General features: G+C 41.5%; 1 pseudogene; it reads right to left on the bottom strand.

Moving 5' to 3' along the window:
* Window positions 1-21: 21 nt before the first annotated feature.
* On the bottom strand, window positions 22-21,771 carry LOC131709133 (zinc finger protein 271-like; annotated as a pseudogene).
* Window positions 21,772-22,429: the final 658 nt, after the last annotated feature.

Raw genomic sequence — 22,429 nt, 5'->3', positions numbered from 1 at the left:
TTACAGAAGCGAGTCAGTGCATTTGTTTTGTGTGTTTTTAATTCATTCTAAATGTCATCAGTCACAATTCATGAAAACCAGGGACCGGTTGCACAAAACACCTCCAGGTAACCCTTTACTGCACAGAGCACTGACATCATCATCATCATCATCATCATAATAAAACACTACAACAGTCTAGCAACAGTCTTCTCTAATCTCTTATTACACTGGACACTGCATTCATATGTTAATAATGTTGCAATGAGCCTCCAGCATGAGTCATTGCAGCTCAACTGCAACATATCCTAACTCCAGTGGACAAAACCCTTCTGTGATTACATAAGTGGTATTCTGTTTATCTAACAATTACAATGTGTGGAAGAAGTTTGAGCCTAAACTAAACACTTGGGGCTGAGTCTCTGGAATGGGTTAACACAGAATGATGCACTCAATACAAGAGTTTAATACCAATGCTTTATTAAACAGGGAACAGCAAGCAATGCAGGGAGGTATTGACATGCACTCTCTTACTTGGAGATGCAGAGGGGTGCAGTGTTCTATTCTTTCTCTGCTCTCACAAGAGCTCTAACACTACTCATATTTATACTGGTTTTGAACTCGATTCCAGCTGCTGTCCAGCACAGCTACATTTCCACTCCAGAAGTTTCCTTTGTCTTGCAATCGATGCAAGTTAGAATTGTTTCAATATATATGAGTCAGGAAAGAACAATAAACTCAGTAAATTCTAATAGGATATTACGAAATCGTAATTCATTCTTTAGCAATCTGTTGTTTAATTATACATCCTTCAGTTAGAATCCACGACCCTTAAACTGAACACCGTTACATGTATTATGTCTGTGGTTCAATTTCCCAGCGTCAGAGGCCTGTAGGATTTGCTTGTATTCCTGGTCACACAACCCAGACTCGCTCAGTGGATTGGAAAACTCTTGCTGTAAATTTGACCAGTGGCAGCAGGCTGAATCAGTTCATTCATTATTGGTTCAACATTCGTTGACTTTTCCTTTCTTCGATTGCAACCCAGTTGGTCGAGTTTCTCTTTATGTCCTTTTGATTTATTTAAGTTTCTTACAATGTTGATCAAACTATGGGGTGTTCCTGTTGAATATTGGGAAGAGCTCTCGTAAGGCTGTTACCCGTAGCTCTCTCTTCTAAATGAAAACCTAACCCTAGCACAAAGGATTATTCATCTTCAACCTCTCACCTTGGAGTCCTGGTGCAACCCGATCTTGTTTATTCAGGGCCTCCAAAGCTCAGGAATTCGGGAGAGGCGTTCTCCCCCAATACATATTGGTGTTACTATGGTGATCAGGCCATTTCACCTCAAGTCGCCATGGCTACCGGGGCCTATTCCTGGTCAGCTCTACAATGTTACACATTTCTCCACTCCCTTGTAAATCTGCAGGTGCCACACAATCATCCCTTTAACTACTCTTAAGGTCCAACTCTGCAAAAGAGCAAGAAAGCGCCGGGATAAAACCTGTCTGAGTTTCTGTACCTATGACCCGTACACATGCGTGCTACACTTGTATTATATGATGCAGTTTACAAAAGCAGTGTAAAATAAAAGCATGGACAATGCACATTGCAAAATATTCAATCATTGATGTGATTCATTTATTCTAGAAACGTGACAAAATGTACAAGACAAACCCTCCAGGCGGTTGTCCAGTAAGGACGGTGCAGTCTTGTCTCTGGGATGCTACATACCGGGGTCGGGATACTCGTTCCCATCAATGTATTTATTTTCAAGTCTATGCAGTTTAAATGCTAAACCCTGAAACTCATTCCCCACACTGAGTTATCAATTTCTCCTGACTCGTCCATCAGATGAGGTGCAGAATAGTTTCCTTTCTGCATATTCCCGCTCCCAGGCACTGACTGCATTGACAGCCTGAGTTAAACTGACAGCAGAGAAGCCTCTTGTGACGCGTCCGCGTCTCCGCCCACTTTCTAACACAATCAGAGTGCAAGAGAGCTGAACAGCATTTTGACCATTTAAATCTCAAGCTCTAGAGCGATACACAAAACAGTAAATTACACAGGGACTCATAATGAAAGGTTAAGGTTTCGATCTGAATGAACATGGGCTTCGTCTCTGGTGTGATTTCAGAGCTCCTGCCTGACGGAAGTGCTTGCCACAGTCAGAGCACCAATACGGTTTCTCTCCTGTATGAGTTCGTTGGTGTACTCGAAGGTCATTTTTAGTACGGAAACTCTTTCCACAGTGAGAGCAGCAATACGGTTTCTCTCCTGTGTGAATTCGCTGGTGTGTTTTCAGGGATACTGTGTGACTGAAACTCTTCCCACGTCAGAGCAGATATACGGTTTCTCTCCTGTATGAATTCGCTGGTGTGTTTTCAGGGATTCTGTGTGGCTGAAACTCTTTCCACAGTCAGAGCAGATATATGGTTTCTCTCTAGTGTGAATTCGCTGGTGTTTTTTCAAGGCTCCTGACTGACTGAAACTCTTCCCACAGTGAGAGCAGCAATACGGTTTCTCTCCTGTGTGAATTCTCTGGTGTGTTTTCAGGTTTCCTAAGTGACTGAAACTCTTCCCACAGTCAGAGCAGCAATACAGGCTATATCCTAGATGAATTTGCTGGTGTGCTTTCAGGGCTCCTCTGTAACTGAAACTCATCCCACAGTCAGAGCAGCAAAATGGTTTCTCTCCAGTGTGAATTCGCTGGTGTCTTTTCAGATGATGTGACTGAATGAAACTCTTCCCACAGTCAGAGCAGCAATACAGTTTCTCTCCTGTGTGAATTCGCTGGTGTGTTTTCAGATGATCTAACTGAATGAAACTCTTCCCACAGTCAGAGCAGCAATACGGTTTCTCTCCTGTGTGAATTCGCTCATGTTTTGTCAGGGTTCCTCTTTCTCTGAAACTCTTCCCACAGTCAGAGCAGCAATACAGGCTATATCCTAGATGAATTTGCTGGTGTGCTTTCAGGGCTCCTCTGTAACTGAAACTCATCCCACAGTCAGAGCAGCAAAATGGTTTCTCTCCAGTGTGAATTCGCTGGTGTCTTTTCAGATGTTCTGACTGAATGAAACTCTTCCCACAGTCAGAGCAGCAATACGGTTTCTCTCCTGTGTGAATTCGCTGATGTTTTGTCAGGGTTCCTCTTTCTCTGAAACGCTTCCCACAGTCAGAGCAGCAATACGGTTTCTCTCCTGTGTGAATTCGCTGGTGTCTTATAAGGGTTCCTGAACCACTGAAACGCTTCCCACAGTCACAGCAGCGATACAGTTTCTCTCCTGTGTGAATTCGCTGGTGTGTTTTCAGGTTTCCTAACTGGGTGAAACCTTTCCCACAGTCAGGATATTCTCTACCGCCCGCCCTCGCTTTAGCTGCTGGACTGGAACCTGGAAAATATGAACAGGAAAGAAAGTAAGAGGGACTGCTTGTAGGCTTAGGACATGTGGCTAGGTGGTGAAGTGGATTAAAGTATGTGCATTTTATCTGTGGGGTTTGCTCTGGGTTACACCAGTTTAAAAATGCAAAGTTAAACTTAAAGCCTTTATGTGTGAAAGCAAAGTCAGTAAAGACTGATTTTGGTGAAACCGATCCCTGGGATCAAAATCTGAGTTTGAAGTTCTCCTGTAATGTTTCAGATCTATTGCCCCTGACAAACCCAGATTACAATTATATCAGCATTAGATTACAATTATATCTCTCTCATCATGGTATTTTATGACCTCCTTTTCTTTCCCTACTCCTCCCCCTCCTCTGATCTCTCTATCTCTGTTCCTCTGGAATCTACCACACTCTCTCCCTCTTCCTCCGCTAAGAACCTCGGAGTCACCCAGGACCCCTGCCTCTCTTATTCCCAGCACATCTCCACTCTGGCACGCACTTGCCGATTCTTCCTGAGCAACATCCGAAGAATCCGACCCTTCCTCACCAACTATGCCACCTAGCTCCTGGTCCAGGCCTTGGTACTCTCCTGCCTAGACTACTGCAACTCCCTCCTGGCTGGCCTCCCTGCGTCCGCCACCCGTCCGCTCCAGCTCATCCAGAACTCCGCTGCCCGCCTGGTGTTCTCTCTGCCTCGCTTCTCCCATGCTACTCCACTCCTCCGCTCACTCCACTGGCTCCCGATCACCGCTCGCATCCAGTTCAAGACTCTTGTACTAGCCTACAGATGCCTTGAGCAGACTGCACCCAGCTACCTCCAGACCCTCATCTCTCCCTACACCCCCACTCGACCTCTCCGCTCCGCCTGCACTAGAAGACTGGCTCTACCTCCTCTACGCTCCCCTGCCTCCAGAGCCCGCTCCTTCTCCACCCTCGCCCCGCAGTGGTGGAATCTCTTTCCTACAGATGCCAGGACTGCCCAGTCCCTGACCACATTCCGGCGCCTCCTCAAGACACACCTCTTCAGAAAGAACCTGTAGAACTCCTGTTTTTCCCCTGGGACACATATCATCCTTCCTTAAATGCGCATTACTTGCTCTTATCTGCCCCCTATTTTACTGCAATCTGCCAAGTGTTTAATCTGTAGTATTTTGTATTTAATTATATCCTGATGTAACTATCACTGACACTGTTATCTGCTGTATTATTGAATTGTATTTTGTCACACTTGTACTTGCTTGAACCAAAGTCATTGTATTCATCATTGTATTTGTCTTGCTCTTAATTGTATTATTACTTGCACTGTGATTCTTGAAATGTAATTGTTGACGACTGTAAGTCGCCCTGGATAAGGGTGTCTGCTAAGAAATAAATAATAATAATAATAATAATAATGAGTTTTTACAAATCTTGGGGTCTGTACAGATGCATACACTGAACTGCAGTGTAATCCGCATCAGCTGTCAATGATGTGCTTGGAGACTGGAACGGCTCCCTCCCTCTCTCTGTTTGGAATCATCTTGTTTATTGTTGTACAGATATACATCACGGTGTATTAGAAATGTGCAGCCCCATGCCATAGCATTACATTACACATGCAGGGTTTATGTGTTTTGTTAATTCAATTCTCTCTATTTATAATTCCTATAATTGAATCCCAACACAGTGGGTTACAGGACTCCAGTATACAGACAGAAACACAAGCAGTTTATTTTATACAGTTACACAGACTGTAAATGCATCAGGAACCTACACTACAGACAAAAGCTTAGCATCACCTAGACATTTTAGGATTGAGACCATTAAAAAAAAATAATAATAATTAAAAAAAATAAAAAAAATAATAATAATAAATAAAATAAAAAAAAAAAAACACAACACTATATAATGTGACTTAACATGAAATACTGGCAGACTTTTGCAATATAATGATGCTGTAATTTCATTTGATTACATGATGCTAAATAAAAGGTCTAAACAGGGGTGGGAGCAGAGCAAAGTAGCCAAGACTGAAAATGTATGGTGCCGTGAAGGCGAGTACTTTTAGTAGTTTATATTTTAACAGCAGTTGCACGTAGTCTATACAGTACAAATACAAAGCAAACATGCGTACACAACCTACAGAAACGCACACTGTGCACAACAACTGCACAAAGTGTTTCATGTTACAAAAAGTGCAAACAGAAACACACAGAAACACAACAGCTGTATTGCTGGTTTCTCAGCTTCTTGTAATAACTTGTTACTTCTAAGCTGCCGTGCAGAAGGCTGCCTGTCAAGGAAATACCAAAAAAAAAAAAAAAAAAAAAAAAAAAAGCTTATTACTGCGTTGAGAATACCTCGTTTAAATATGGATGCTTGTTTTCACTGCATTGCCTCATGTACAGCTAACCATAGATATTCTATTTATTTCTATTCTTTTAAATAGAATATCTTTGAGCTAACCTTGAAAGATTTTACGGTACGACAAAGGTCAAACGGCATTCAAACATTGAAACTCAAGACCCTACTGAAACCATCTTTAAAAACGTAGCAATGTTCTGTAAAAGTTTTGGCTGCAAAACGGAAGCAGACAAAACTAGATTTTTTTTAAAACAATTTTGAGCGACAAATTCAGCGACATTTTCAAGTTTTGTAAACCTTTTAAAATGATGTTGACATACTCTTGAAAAGAAACGTGCAATTTCCATATTTTGATGCCTTAAAATCAATAAATCGTACACACGGGAGGCAACCCTTACATTTCTAATACTATGTAGAAATAATTATGAAGTTTTAAAACCAGATACCTTCAAATTATTAGTAAATTGTAACATCATGTATGCCACTAACTCAAAAGAGCCAACAGTGAGAGACCCTGAATGCAGCAAGATGCACCTGAATCCTCATGCAGGTACAGTACGAGCACGTGAAGGTCTTTCTATGGGAATGGGTTAAACAGGCTTGTGATAATAACAGGTGAAGAGTTTGCTGAAGCATTACTGTGTTTATTACACTGTGTATGTACAGTAACACAGTTGTTTAGTGTTCAGATAGTTTTGTCATTTTACCTTTAGGTCAGTATTCAATGTTTTACAGTAACTCTCTAATCCGGCACCACTTTCCAGTCCCAAGCGATGCCGGATTGGACAGGTTTTAAAGTAATCTAACCAATATGCTCCCTCTCTTTCAACCACACTGTGGATTTCACGCAATCTAGAATGGCAATGTCACAGCTACTGGGAGTCACTCACCTGCTAGACTGCATTCTGAATGGGAGCGCCCGTCTTCCTTTCCACCTCCTTGCATGCTGTTGGGAGAGCCTTCCTCTCCAGCGCCTTGCTCTCTCACACAGATTCTCTCCAGCACCACTCTACACTCCCGCAGGCGTACAGGCTCCTGCTCAAGGATGTTTGGTTTGAAGTCCTCAGATTCTTCCTTCACTGGTTCCATGTCGTCAAACTCTACTTCAGGGGGCTCCTGTTTAATACGGACAGTTTCCAGCACCTCTTCTTGTTTCACAGGAAGGGATTCTTCCATCTGGGGGATCTCCAATTCATTGTGCTCAGCTTTAATGTCAGAGACCTCTGGCTGACTGCTGTCACATTGCACCTCACAGAGCTCCTGTTTAATGGGGAGGGAAGCCAGCCCAGAGAACTCCACTCTAATGGGGACAAGTTCAAGTTCAGGGAACTCCTCTTTAATCTGGACAGATTCCATCTTCACACTGTCCATGGCAGCAGACTGGATTCTGTTTAGTAGCTGCTGAAAAAATAATCATGTATCAATTTAAATAGTGTAATGAACGGCATTCAAGGGACAAATGCAATCTGGCATTATAGCAGGAGTGGCTTTACTATTGAAGGAACACAGAATTTCTTGTAATAAATTTATAATATCATAGGATTTTATCTGTTGAAAAAGTTTAACCCTTTGCGGCCATGTTGGACCAGGTCTGACATTACAATTTTCCCTTTCCGGTCTGATGTAACTGAAAAAAGGATGGTGAGTAAGTAGATTCAAGAAACTGCACAGAGTCCTTTTCTTCAATCAGTTGTTAGGTTTATTGAAATATGCAGGGAGTCTGGTCCCAGGTACAGGACAAACAGAATACTCGTTCTTACAATTGTTGCATGACATTAAATACCCTTCTGCATAGGTGTCTCTCTCCTCCTCTTTCTCTGACACTTAACCAATAGAAAAGGTACAACTCATTATCCTGTTACCATATATTTCATGTGCGAGTGTTTGTGTGTGTGAGTGTGTGTGTGTGATCTAGTGTGAAGACCTCTGAACTCAGTGCATTCTTCACACCCCTGGTGCCACAAAGGTCCATACATCTGGTTTTTGTCATCTTCTTGAGACCTTTTCTCTTTTGATCTATTTGAAGTCTTAGAGCCTGGCTCCTTCGGTCCCCTTGAAAACTAGCTTTATGACCCCGTCATAAACCAGCTGTATTTTCTAAGCAAAAACCTGTTAACTAGTTTTATACCCCAGTGGACTCCCCGAAGGGCAAGCTTCTTTCATGTCAGGGCTGGAGATCAAAGGACTTGTTTGTACAGCCGTGTGCTGCTGGCCAGCCATTTGCTTTGACACAAAAGAATCTTTTTCAGTTGTTACAACTTCAGAGTAACTTCTCTACCATATTGCAGCTTTCATCTATCACAGCAGTGCTTGCATTTTTGGAACTAACAGTTTTTTCTATCCAATGTTAAATCACTTTTCAGAAAAATAACATGAATACAGCCGTCATTCCTCATGCGTAGCAAACTGCTATTCAATACTTGTTCCATGTTTTCCAACACGGTCCGACATCATCAAAAAGATGTCAAGCGCAGGTCTCTAGACATTTTTTCTCAGGAAAAAGCAGAGAAAAGCTTTCAATGGCTGAGTGAGACCGATAGCAGCCGAAAAAAAAAAAAATAAGGAGGCAGATCTGAGCAATACAGATAGTCCCTTCACCACAGACATAACACGGACATAAACAAACAAGATACCTGCTTCCGCATCCAGCGCTCAAAGAATATCACAGACATTTGCCAAGCTTGACGTTACAGTAATAAAATAATGCCAAATGCATACTGAGTTTCTACTGAAGCTACAGTAACACTAAAATCAAATTTCATTGACAGTACAATGAAAAGTATTATAAATGTAGTAGTACTGTGCATTTTATTGACAATACGGTTGTAAGAGAGCCTGCAGCAGGGCAGCAGGAGAGAGCCCTGCACACTATTAGCGGGGGCAGGGCACAGCCCTGCTTGTATAGAGGCTTTGTATTATTAATAGAATGTATAAATATGACTGTATTATTAATAGAATGTATAAATATGACTATTATTAATAGAATGTATAAATATGACTGTATTATTAATAGAATGTATAAATATGACTGTATTATTAATAGAATGTATAAATATGACGGCGCAGCCTTGTGTTTTGTTTTGTATTTTTAAAAAATCCGATGTTTTGTTATTGTTTAAAAACCTTGTGCAGAAACAGTGAAGGAAACTGCCCAGCCTGACCCAGGGTCTGTTTTGTTTATTTTAGTGTTCGTGACTTTGTTTTGTTTTAACTGTTTGATTTCACTCTGTGAGCAAGTGTTTTTGTTAAAATGTTTGTTTTTGTATTTATTTTTGTGTTTGTAAAGAAACACGACGATGTCAATTTATATATATAATGTGTGTGTGTGTTGATATGGTTATATAAATAAATAGCATTACACTCGCCATTTCAATGAAACTCCATACGCTGTGGAGCTTTTTATCACTGACACATCTTTCTGCAGTTGCAGCTGTAACAGGTAGCGCGGCCCAAAGCACCTGTAGGTGGAATACATCAGGATACAGGAGTCCAGGTCATGTTCTTTACAGAGCTTCATGAGTTCTGACAAAGACATTGCATTGTCCGATTCCCGAGCGTTAAAACAGGCTCAATGTGGTGTACGAATAAATCACACTGCATTTCAGGAACTCTGCATTGAAGCTCTAGATTCAGCTTCACAAGTGCTTTCCCTTTAGTATATTAACAGTTTTCAGTTTAGCATAAAATAGCATCATTTTTAAAATGTGCGGTTTATCCACTAATCGTACTACTACAGCTGGACTCAAACATTAAAGGGACACACGCGCCAGTCCTTAACTGCACTTTATTATTATTATTACTTATTTCTTATTGGGGGGGGGGGGGGGGGGACATGTGCAAACCAAGTACACACACGACCATAACTACACTTTATGAGGAAATACGTTTAGTGTGTGAGTGTCAGTGACAGAAAGGGCAGAAATCAATATTTTGGAGATGATTATTGGAGGGGCCAGTGCCCCTGCATGTACTAAATATTTGAAGATGCACTAAATAGTGTGTTTCTGACCCGGATGGCCTTCCACACGTGTGTGTGTGTGTGCGTGTGAGCATGTGTGTATGTGAGTGTGTGTGTAAGTACTAAAAGCATACTGAACACCCGACAATGTCTTAATATTTTCTGTACAGATTAGTTTTGTTACTAAAGAAGTTTACTGACTGTATTAAGTTATTTTTTTTAATTCTGTGAAGACCTTTTTACAATAAAGACCTTAAAATGTGCCCACATTATAGTTTAATGTAAGCTCAAGTTAAGTGAGTGCGGAGTGTCTCCATATCAAAGGCTGGACTCGCTGCGAGTGGTTCATTCAGACACAGCTTAAACTGTGCAAAATAACAAATGTTATATAAGGTTGCTTCAGCATTGTTTTTGCCACATCCCTGTGTTATTACAGAATGTCTATCCATGTGGAAAAGCCCATTAATATTCGCTATATACTGTAAAAAGCCTATCGTGCTGAAAAGCCTGTATAACAGTAAATGTTATGTTAAAAAAGTCCCAGGTCGTGTTATTTTGCGGTACATGTTAAAACGTGGTACTCCATGTACTGCGCTTGCCCGGGCTGTGCAAATAATTTTAGCTCAGAAAACAAGGAAACGCTCATCTGAACAAATGATACTGTTGGCCTCTAAAGTTCATTTTAATAGGAGGCTGTGTGGTCCAGTGGTTAAAGAAAAGGGCTTGTAACCAGGAGGTCCCCGATTCAAATCCCACCTCAGCCACTGACTCATTTTGTGACCCTGAGCAAGTCACTTAACCTCCTTGTGCTCCGTCTTTCGGGTGAGACATAAATGTAAGTGACTCTGCAGCTGATGCATAGTTCACACACCCCAGTCTCTGTAAGTTGCCTTGGATAACGGCGTCTGCTAAATAAACAAATAATAATAATATAATTGTTTTTTTTTTTTTTACCAATTCAACAAATATATGACTAACTGATGAGCAACAGCTTCTGTTATCTAACATTGTAAATATGTAGGATTCTGTGTGTAAACTAGTTTGTCTTGTTCCTAGTGATTTGTGCAGCAGTCAATCACAACACTGACAGCGTACCATTTTTTGACGTCACACGGATCAAGTTTTGGTACCAGTACCACATTCTGATGATGTACCACTTTCTGTAGCGCGACACTCTAAATACCTTTTGTCAAAATAAACACAACCGCGTCTATCATTTACTTTATGGCTTCTGCAGTTAACAAATAAATACAATTTGTAAAAAATAAAACAGGGTAATCAAGAACATTATGTTTTATAAAGTTATTAACACAGACAGACGTGCTTATCTCTCAGCGCGCAATGCGTTTTCATGTAGTTTATATTCAATATGAATCTACAATCACGTGTAGTTTCGTACAGTATCTGTTCAGTTCAGTCGGGATTTATCCCAGACACTAGGAGAGCATCGAGAGGTTGCGCGCATCCGAGTTCAGCAGGTTAAACCACATCAACACCGCGCTGACATTACTAGCTACCCATGACGAGAACATCACATACCTGCGCTGCACAGAAACACTGACCGGCTGAAAAACCCGCGGCTAACAGCAAAACACCACTGCGTCGAGAACAACCAAACACCAATTAAAAACAACAACATGGAACTCACTTTTTTATTATCGTCCACACCTTGTCAACTCTGCAGAGCTCAATCTTTTTCTTTTAAATTTCTATCGTTTGTTGTTGTTCTTCTCTTTGAAAAGACGCGGAGGTATGACGCAGCCCCGGTTTTGGGGATGGAACCGCTTAACAGTCTCGCGTTTTGATTGGTTCTTGTCTGTCGGAAGAATATGACGTCAACACATTGTGATCAGAGAGAGAGAGCATGCAGGGCTGAATCAGGCCAATACCCACTACTGATTAATATCCAAAAAAGAGCAATTAAATTTTGGCTCCATCTAAAAAATAGTAACATAAACTCTTACCACCATAAAGCCCTGCTGAGCAGAGCCCAGAGAAGAGTCCCCTCAGCCAGCTGGTCCTGAAGCTCACTGCACTAACACACACTAACACCAACCAGCTTCAGGACAGCACCACTCCAACACACACAATCAGAGTAAACCAAATTATAGCACAAAACAAACAAGAATATCTTATTCATTGGGACACACACACACTAAAACACAAAGCAAACTGGAATGCTATCGGGCCCTAAAAAGACACTACACCCCGGCTGAATACCTGACCAGGGTGAAAAACAGTAAACAGAGACAGACCTTAACAAAGTACAGGCTCAGTGAGCACAGCCTGGCCATCGAGAAGGGCCGACACAGGCAGACATGGCTGCCCAAAGAGGACAGGCTGTGTGATCACTGTCAGCTCAATCGGGTCGAGACAGAGATACACTTTTTACTGCAGTGCACAAAATATAAGAATATAAGGGAAGCCTTCGTCCCAAAAATACAAAATCTCTGCATAGACTTCTCAGACTTGCCAGACCCAGATAAACTCCCCATCCTCCTCGGTGAGCAGACAAGCTGTATAGAAGTGGCAGCCCAGGACACAAGCGCCTGCCACAGCCTGAGGGACAGGGAGAGACACTGAGGCTCCTCACACAGCCTGAGGGACAGGGAGTGACACTGAGGCTCCTCACACAGCCTGAGGGACAGGGAGTGACACTGAGGCTCCTCACACAGCCTGAGGGACAGGGAGTGACACTGAGGCTCCTCACACAGCCTGAGGGACAGGGAGTGACACTGAGGCTCCTCACACAGCCTGAGGGACAGGGAGTGACACTGAGGCTCCTCACACAGCCTGAGGGATAGGGAGTGACACTGAGGCTCCTCACACAGCCTGAGGGACAGGGAGTGACACTGAGGCTCCTCACACAGCCTGAGGGACAGGGAGTGACACTGAGGCTCCTCACACAGCCTGAGGGACAGGGAGGGACACTGAGGCTCCTCACACAGGAAGGGAAAGAGAAATAAATAAATAAATAAATACATGTTATAGAATACATATATACATGTATATCATTATTGTTGTTATTATTGTTGTTGTGATGTGTTTGAAGTACTGTGTTGTTTTTGTTTTATTTTTAAAAGTTTAAAAGTTTTAAATGTTCATTGTAAAGATGGAATTGCTTTGGCAATACTTGTGAAAAATCAGTCATGCCAATAAAGCACTTGAAATTGAGAATTGAGAGGGAGAGAGAGAGAGAGAGAGAGAGAGAGAGAGAGAGAGAGAGAGAGAGAGAGAGAAGCCATTTGGTGACGCGATTTGATTGGCTCTTGTAATGCTTATTGCATATTTCCCAATTACCCCTTCTTCTCTATTCATTGCTTTTATTCGCCTTAACTCAAAAGCTGCGTGTTTTTGATATAGAACATGGTATTCCAAAAAAAGGACATCTTATTTGCTTATTTAATGTCCATTTGTTTATTTAGCACACACCTTTATCTATATATATATATAGACACACACACACACACACACAGACGTGCTCAAATTTGTTGGTACCCCTCCACACAAAACGAAGAATGCACAATTATCTCTGAAATAACTTGAAACTGACAAAAGTAATTGGCATCCACCATTGTTTATTCCATATTTAATAGAAATCAGACTTTGCTTTTGCTTTTTTATTCAACATAATATTGTAAAGAAGAAAACAAATGAAAATGGCATGGACAAAAATGATGGGACCGCTAACCTAATATTTTGTTGCACAACCTTCAGAGGCAATCACTGCAATCAAACGTTTTCTGTAGCTCTCAATGAGACTTCTGCACCTGTTAACAGGTAGTTTGACATGTGTGATACTAATTAAAGAAACAAATTAGTTTGAAATATCACTATAATCCAAATATTTATTATCTTTTCTAAGGGGTACCAACAAATGTGTCCAGGCCATTTTAGAATATCTTTGTAGAATGAGCAATAATTCATCTCTTTTTACAGCTTCTTTGCTTTATTCTATGACATACCAAAGGCATGCAAGTATACATGATAAAATAGCTTTTAATTTCATAACTTTTCAGGAATGAAGCATTATTTCAATGAGCTGTAAGGGTACCAACAAATTTGAGCACGTCTGTGTGTGTGTGTATATATATATATATATATATATATATATATATATATATATATATATATATATATATATATATATATATGCTTCAGTTGTTCAGATATTTGTGACATACTCAATAAAAAAAATAATTACATCTTACTGTTTGTTTATCCTTTTGTTATTCAGTGTTTTGAATACAACTGTCAGAAAGACTGCTGCAGGGCTTCTAGGCATGAGTATATCTCCGGTCCTTCTACTGTTAACTAATCACAGTCGTCTATAAGTCATGTTTGTTTCGTATGAATCACTATCAGATATTGGTTGAAACTCGTGTGGAGAAACAGGAGATGACGTTCCATGTGAATCAAGCAAGGGAGTTGACTGTGGCGTCAGTCTCATTGACACATCTTGCTGGGCTGATACTGGGGACACTGACTGAGGATGATCATACTAACCATACTCATTTGTTCTTTGATTTGATTTGTGTGTGGTGTTTGTTGCATAAGCATTTGAAACTATTGTGCTTCATGGTCCCTAGACCTTTGATTTTCTTCCCTAATCAATTGTATCATGTCTCTGGTTGGGTTGTTCTCTATTGCAGTCCGTAGTAACCCAACAGCCTGAGATAGCTGATCATTCCTCTTTCTCTTTGAAGTTTTGAGTGGTACAGACTGTTTAGGGCTCGCTGACTGGCCTGTTTCTCCACCGCTTGTGCTGGAATCTATAGCATAAGTGACCTCATCAGTTTCACTTTGTGGATGGTTAGCAGTGGGTGTTTAAAAGAACGGGACTATTATTTCAGGGCCAACCCGAGGATTACAAATAAAACAATACACACCGCTGTATCGCTTCTCATTGTTTATTGTTTACTGCTGTTTGCCATCAGGCCTTTGGGTTTAAAAATAAAACGCCATTGCACCTGGATTTATCATTGTCTCTCTGATTACTAATCACCTGCACCTGCACACGGCTAACCACTCTGACACAGGGACGTAGCGAGGTGATCTGTTCCTTTTGTTATGGTTAATGGGAACCCGGAAGGAGAGCGCTGGACTTTTGACCGGAGGGTCTTGGGTTCAATCAAAGGGTGGGGGACACTGCTGCTGTACCCTTGAGCAAGGTACTTCACCTAGATTGCTCCAGTAAAAACCCAACTGTATAAATGGGTAATTGTATGTAAAAAATAATGTGATATCTTGTAACAATTGTAAGTCGCCCTGGATAAGGGCGGCTGCTAAGAAATAAATAATAATTTCCTGGTTTTCAAGGGGAGCCGTGTTCTAAATCAGGAGTGTTTTCTTTGTTTGTCGTATATCTAATTGTATCTTGTTTCTTGTTATTAGACGGCTATCACGATCCGGAGCTGTCGCTACAGGCCAGCACTAAACACGAACAACACTGCACTTGATAAATTGCATTTGCACCACGAGCACTACAGCACTCACTTTACCCTTGTGACCGTGTTTGTGTTCACTGTGTGTGTTTAAATACCGTGGTTACTGTTTCGGGACTGAACCCCTGGATTTAACTGGGCAAGACACATCATTGTGTACTGCCAGTTCTCATTATTCTTTACTGTTGTCATAAGACTTTGGATTATAAATAAACCATCATTTCACCAGTACTTTGTTGTCTGTCCTTGTTTTAAGCACCTCTACACCTGCACACTGCAAACCACTTTGCCACACAGCTTTAGATAAGATTCAAAGCTTGGGCTGACACATGTGAATAAATACAAAGTCTTGCACATAGGGTGCAAAAACAGCATGAATAGTAATGAAATAGAGGAGGCTACGCATGAAAAGGACTTGGGGGTCGTAGTGGATGAATCTCTTAAGAAGCTATAAAAAAGGCAAATAGAATGTTAGGTTACATATTCAAGACAGTTTAATTCAAATCAAGAGAAGTTATATTAATTATACAATGCACTGGTACGACCACACCTAGGATAGTGTGTCCAGTTCTGGTCCCCTTACCATAAGAAAGACATTGAGGCATTGGAGAGAGTACAGAGACCAACACGATTAATTCCAGGACTGAAGGGCATGTCATATGAAGATAGACTGAAAGAGCTGAATCTGTAGAACCTAGGAAGAAGGAGAGCCAGAGGTGACGTAAGAGGTATTTAAAATTGTCAAGGGGTTTACCAAAGTAACTGCTGAGAATTATTTTTCACACAGGAGTTCTTTGTTTTTCCTCTCCTGAGTGTTAACGGAGCATAGGTGGGCCGAATGGTCTTTTCTTGTTCTAGAATTTCTTATGTTATTTATAAAAAAAAAGAATAGAAAGAAAAGAAAGAAATCAAATGAAGAGAAAAAAAATCAGATGAAATATACAAATAATGAATAATAGTTTTTTGGGGGACAGTAGAAAAAAGAAATTAGATCTAATATAAATTTATTAAAGTAAGAAATATGACTACAGGGATTACAAAAATAAGATACAGTATTTGAAAAATATGTAAAATATCAATTGTATGCTCAAACTCACTAGCCTAACAGTTCCTCTCCAACCAACTCACCCAGACACAACAAGTCTGAGATACAAGGTTTCACTCACAGTAGCTATATACAAAAAACACACGGTTCCTAATGTTTATTTTTACCCTATGATCGCTGAGTTTACGACACTTTTTTTAAAGTTGGCACTACAGTAGCTCCCACACTCTCTGTACATTACAATGGTGTCACACGATGATACAGTAGCTCCCACACGCTCTGTACATTACAATGGTGTCACACGATGATACAGTAGCTCCCACACACTCTGTACATTACAATGGTGTCACACGATGATACAGTAGCTCCCACACGCTCTGTACATTACAATGGTGTCACACGATGATACAGTAGCTCCCACACACTCTGTACATTACAATGGTGTCACACGATGATACAGTAGCTCCCACACGCTCTGTACATTACAATGGTGTCACACGATGATACAGTAGCTCCCACACGCTCTGTACATTACAATGGTGTCACACGATGATATAGTAGCTCCCACACGCTCGGTGCATTACAATGGTGTCACACGATGATACAGTAGCTCCCACACGCTCTGTACATTACAATGGTGTCACACGATGATACAGTAGCTCCCACACGCTCTGTACATTACAATGGTGTCACACGATGATACAGTAGCTCCCACACACTCTGTACATTACAATGGTGTCACACGATGATACAGTAGCTCCCACACGCTCGGTGCATTACAATGGTGTCACACGATGATACAGTAGCTCCCACACGCTCTGTACATTACAATGGTGTCACACGATGATACAGTAGTTCCCACACGCTCGGTGCATTACAATGGTGTCACACGATGATACAGTAGCTCCCACACGCTCTGTACATTACAATGGTGTCACACGATGATACAGTAGCTCCCACACGCTCGGTGCATTACAATGGTGTCACACGATGATACAGTAGCTCCCACACACTCTGTACATTACAATGGTGTCACACGATGATACAGTAGCTCCCACACGCTCTGTACATTACAATGGTGTCACACGATGATACAGTAGCTCCCACACGCTCGGTGCATTACAATGGTGTCACACGATGATACAGTAGCTCCCACACACTCTGTACATTACAATGGTGTCACACGATGATACAGTAGCTCCCACACGCTCTGTACATTACAATGGTGTCACACGATGATACAGTAGCTCCCACACGCTCTGTACATTACAATGGTGTCACACGATGATACAGTAGCTCCCACACGCTCTGTACATTACAATGGTGTCACACGATGATACAGTAGCTCCCACACGCTCTGTACATTACAATGGTGTCACACGATGACAGTCAGGAGCAGGAAGTGTCTTCCTCTCTGTCACATGAACAAAACAAGACATAGAAGAATAGTTGTATGTTACTTCAAAGCTGATTTCATGAAGCACAGCTCGATAAAACAGCTACTAATCAAAAGGTAAACTTTTTTTATTATCAATCCTCATTGAAAAGAAAACAAAAGTTACACACAGATTGTTTTAAATTCATTCTGGATGTTTCCAGTACAAGCCAAAGATGGCCACTGCTTGCATTCAAACAGGCTGTAAATTACATTTAACAACTGCGTCACATCAAATATATTTCATCTGTGTAATATAATGACATTAATATGTTGTGTAATAACTCCTCGATGAGCGACCCCGAGGGAAAAAACAGCAATCCAGATTTTTATTTTTTTTTTAAAAACATTTTTAACCATGTTTTTAATCATGACGTGCCAGGTACGTCCGTATCGCAAAAGAGGTTCATGTTAAAATATAATGTAATTGATTTGCAGAGTCAGTGTGATACCTGGAAAATAAATGTGCTGAGCCGATACAGAACCTTGTAGAGCTGTGGTTGTGCCGTAGTTCAAAGAAACACTGCAGTTAAAACGGAAGGCTTTTTTAATGCCTGCCCATTAGCATCAAAGATTGTACAGTATTTATCATTACTCAGGACTTCAAGGTAATGTAGCAATTTACCCACTGAAAATACATTTTACTCAGTGTTAAAATTAGAGGGTAAGTTACTCCTAGACCCAAAACCTTATCTGGAGCGCTGATGTAAGGTAATGTTTCTTTCTGAATGAACATGGTCCTTAGGGTTTGTCTCCGGTGTGAATTCACTGGTGTGTTTGAAGATGTCCTAACTTGTTGAAACTGTTCCCACAGTCAGAGCACTGGTACAATTTCTCTCCTGTGTGAGTTTGCCGGTGTGTTGTTTGAGGTTACTTAACTGACTAAAACTCTTCCCACAGTCAGAGCAGCAATACGGTTTCTCTCCTGTATGAATTCGCTGGTGTGTTTTCAGTTTTCCTGAATTTCTGAAACTCTTCCCACAGTCGGAGCAACAATACGGTTTCTCTCCTGTGTGAATTCGCACATGTATTGTCAGGGTTCCTCTTTCTCTGAAACTCTTCCCACAGTCAGAGCAGCAATACGGTTTCTCTCCTGTATGAATTCGCTGGTGTTTATTCAGGGAGTCTGCATGCCTGAAACTCTTCCCACAGTCAGAGCAGCTATACGGTCTCTCTCCTGTGTGAATTTTATGGTGTGTTTTCAGGTTTCCTAACAGACTGAAACTCTTCCCACAGTCAGAGCAGCAATATGGTTTCTCTCCTTTATGAATTCGCTGGTGTGTTTTCAGTTGTTCTGAAACTCTGAAACTCTTCCCACAGTCAGAGCAGCAATACGGTTTCTCTCCTGTGTGAATTTGCTGGTGTGCTTTCAGGGCTCCTGATTGACTGAAACTCTTCCCACAGTCAGAGCAGCGATACGGTTTCTCTCCTGTGTGAATTCGCTCGTGATTTCTCAGGGTTCCTCTTTCCCTGAAACTCTTCCCACAGTCAGAGCAGCAATATGGTTTCTCTCCTGTGTGAATTCGCTGGTGTGAAACAAGGTGTCCGGACTGACTGAAACTCTTCCCACAGTCAGAGCAGTGATACGGTTTCACTCCTGTGTGAATTCGTTGGTGTGTTTTCAGGTTTCGTAACCGACTGAAACTCTTCCCACAGTCAGAGCAGCGATACAGTTTCTCTCCAGTGTGAATTCGCTGGTGTGTTTTCAGTTGTTCTGAAACTCTGAAACTCTTCCCACAGTCAGAGCAGTGATACGGTTTCTCTCCTGTGTGAATTCGTTGGTGTGTTTTCAGGTTTCGGAACCGACTGAAGCTCTTCCCACAGTCAGAGCAGCGATACAGTTTCTCTCCTGTGTGAATTTGCTGGTGTGTTTTCAGGTGTCCTAACTGGGTGAAACCTTTCCCACAGTCAGGATATTTTCCACTGCCTGCTGCTGGACTGGAACCTGGAAAATATGAATAGGAAAGAAAGTAAGAGGGACTGCCGGTAGGCTTCGGGCATGTGGCTGGGTGGAGGAGTGGATTAAAGCAGGGGAAAATGTCAAATTAAAAACATTTTCTATGTTTAAACCTGTAACATTATAAATAAAGCTAATCTTAACTGTCCTTTACTCATTTGAATAAATAATGTGAAAGATGGAAATCACATAGTTAAAACTTCAAATACTAATTTTAATGAATACAATAAATTGCAAAGATTAAACAGACGTTTTTATCAACCTTTTAAATTAGGTACCATTGTATAATTATTATTATAATGTTTCTACAAAAAATATTCTAGCGTTATTTTAAGACGTCTGTATAAAATAGCAGTATAACCAAACATTTTAATAAATCAATTACCGGCATGCAACAAGACTTATCAGTTTGATTCATAACTTGATTTAGTTAATATTGAAACATACATCAAAGCACGCAATATTTCAAATGTTAATAGCTACTTAGTGACAAAAACGTATTCATCATTGGCATCAATTGTAAATGAATATTATTATAAAAGTTAGTATGGGAACGTTTCTACAAAAGAAAAAAACCCATTCCAGCTCCTCAAAGCTGAGCCCGCGGTACAAATGCATTCAAACTCCTGCAGCTGCCTTTTCTGTTCTTTATACTTTGCAAAACGTATTCTTTGGTAGCGGATTCGACATATTGTAATGTTATGAATACTGAACACACTTTTTACATCTGCCAGCAGAGCGATCACATGACCTCAACACCGCCCTATTGTCAGAGCTCTCGCTCTACATCCCGCCTACAGGAAGGCAATCTGTTAGCTCTGATTTGTGAATTTCTGCTTTGATTGACAGGCCGCCGATACTCCCTTGCTACACTTTATTTTTCTATAATTACAGCTGCTGCCGACGCCTGCTTATCGTTATTAATAGAAAAAAACACATAGAATGTCATTGCACCCGCGGCCTGAAGGTGGTGCTGTTTGGAACCCCTGGATTAAAGTGTGTGCATTTTAGCTGTGGGGTTTGCTCTGGGTTACAGCAGTTTAAAAATGCAAAGTTAAACTTAAAGCCTTTCTGTGTGAAAGCAAAGTCAATAAAGACTGATGCTGGGGAAACCGAGCCCTGGGATCAAAATCTGACTGTGAAGTTCTCCTGTAATGTTTCAGGTCTATTGCCCCTGACAAACCCAAATTACAAATATATCAGCATTAGATTACAATTATATCTCTCTTATGGTATTTTAGGAGTTTTTCCAAATCTTGGGGTAAATCAAATACAAATCGAGTAATCCGTCGCGTATCTGACTGCGGAGGGACCAGAGTAAATACCATTTACTTTTAAAGTGTTCAAATGGATTAGTCATTTTTAGATCAGTATTCTGATTGGACAGGTTTTAAAAGTACTCCAACCAATATGCTCCCTCCCTCTCAACCACACTGTGGATTTCACGCAATCTAGAATGACAATGTCACAGCTACTGGGAGTCACTCACCTGCTAGACTGCATTCTGAATGGGAGCGCCCGTCTTCCTTTCCACCTCCTTGCGTGCTGTTGGGAGAGTCTTCCTCTCCAGCGCCTTGTTCTCTCACGCAGATTCTCTCCAGCACCACGCTACACTCCCGCAGGCGCACAGGCTCCAGCTCAGGGATGTTTGGTTTGAAGTCCTCAGATTCTTCCTTCATTGGTTCCATGTACTCAAACTCTACTTCAGGGGGCTCCCGTTTAATACGGACAGTTTCCAGCACCTCTTCTTGTTTAACAGGAAGGGGTTCTTCTGTCTGGGGGATCTCCAATTCATTGTGCTCAGCTTTAATCTCAGAGACCTCTGGCTGACTGCTGTCACATTGCATCTCACAGAGCTCCTGTTTAATGGGGAGGGAAGCCAGCCCAGAGAACTCCACTCTAATGGGGACCAGTTCAAGTTCAGGGAACTCCTCTTTAATCTGGACAGATTCCATCTTCACACTGTCCATGGCAGCACACGGGATTCTGTTTAGTAGCTGCCGAAAAAAGAAAATCATTGATTTATTTAAATACAGTGTTATGAAGAGCATTCAAGGGACAGACACAATCTGGCATTACAGCAGGAGTGGCTTTACTATTGAAGGAACAGTCGTAAACAAAAATACATTTCAAGAATCACAGTTGTGTTAATCACAGATTGATTAACACTAGTGGCAGATTACAGTACTCTAAAGTACAGGATTAAATGCAGTAAAATAGGGAACAGATAAGAGCAAGTAAAGCGCATTAAGGAAGTGATAGTGTCCAGAGGGAAAAGGAGTTTCTACAGGTGCTGTCTGAAGAGGGGAGTCTTGAGGAGGCGCCGGAAGTTGGTCAGCGACTGGGCAGTCCTGGCATCTGTAGGAAGGTTATTCCACCACTGCGGGGCGAGGGTGGAGAAGGAGTGGGCTCTGGAGGCAGGGGAGCGTAGAGGAGGTAGAGCCACAGTCTTCTAGTGTAGGCGGAGCGGAGAGGTCGAGTGGGGGTGTAGGGAGAGATGAGGGTCTGGAGGTAGCTGGGTGCTGTCTGGTCAAGGCATCTGTAGGCGAGTATAAGAGTCTTGAACTGGATGCGAGCGGTGATCGGGAGCCAGTGGAGTGAGCGGAGCAGTGGAGTAGCGTGGGAGAAGCGAGGCAGAGAGAACACCAGGTGAGCACCATTCTATATACAGTGTTTCTGTGAATTAAAGCATTTGTACTGAACAGATAGGAGAGAGAAGGCTTCCATAAGACCAGACTGGCAGATCTAGACTAGACTTTGCATTGTGCTTTCATGTCGACGAACACACGAGGCAGCCAATCAGAATCATGCATGAAAAGGAAATAAACAAATCCTCCCTCCATCACAGACTTGCTTTGTTAACAAGCCTGGAACTGTCCAATCA

The sequence above is a fragment of the Acipenser ruthenus genome, chromosome 41 (genome assembly GCF_902713425.1).
Source record: "Acipenser ruthenus chromosome 41, fAciRut3.2 maternal haplotype, whole genome shotgun sequence".
NCBI classification, from domain to species: domain Eukaryota; kingdom Metazoa; phylum Chordata; class Actinopteri; order Acipenseriformes; family Acipenseridae; genus Acipenser; species Acipenser ruthenus.
This window is presented reverse-complemented; position numbering and strand designations above follow the sequence as displayed.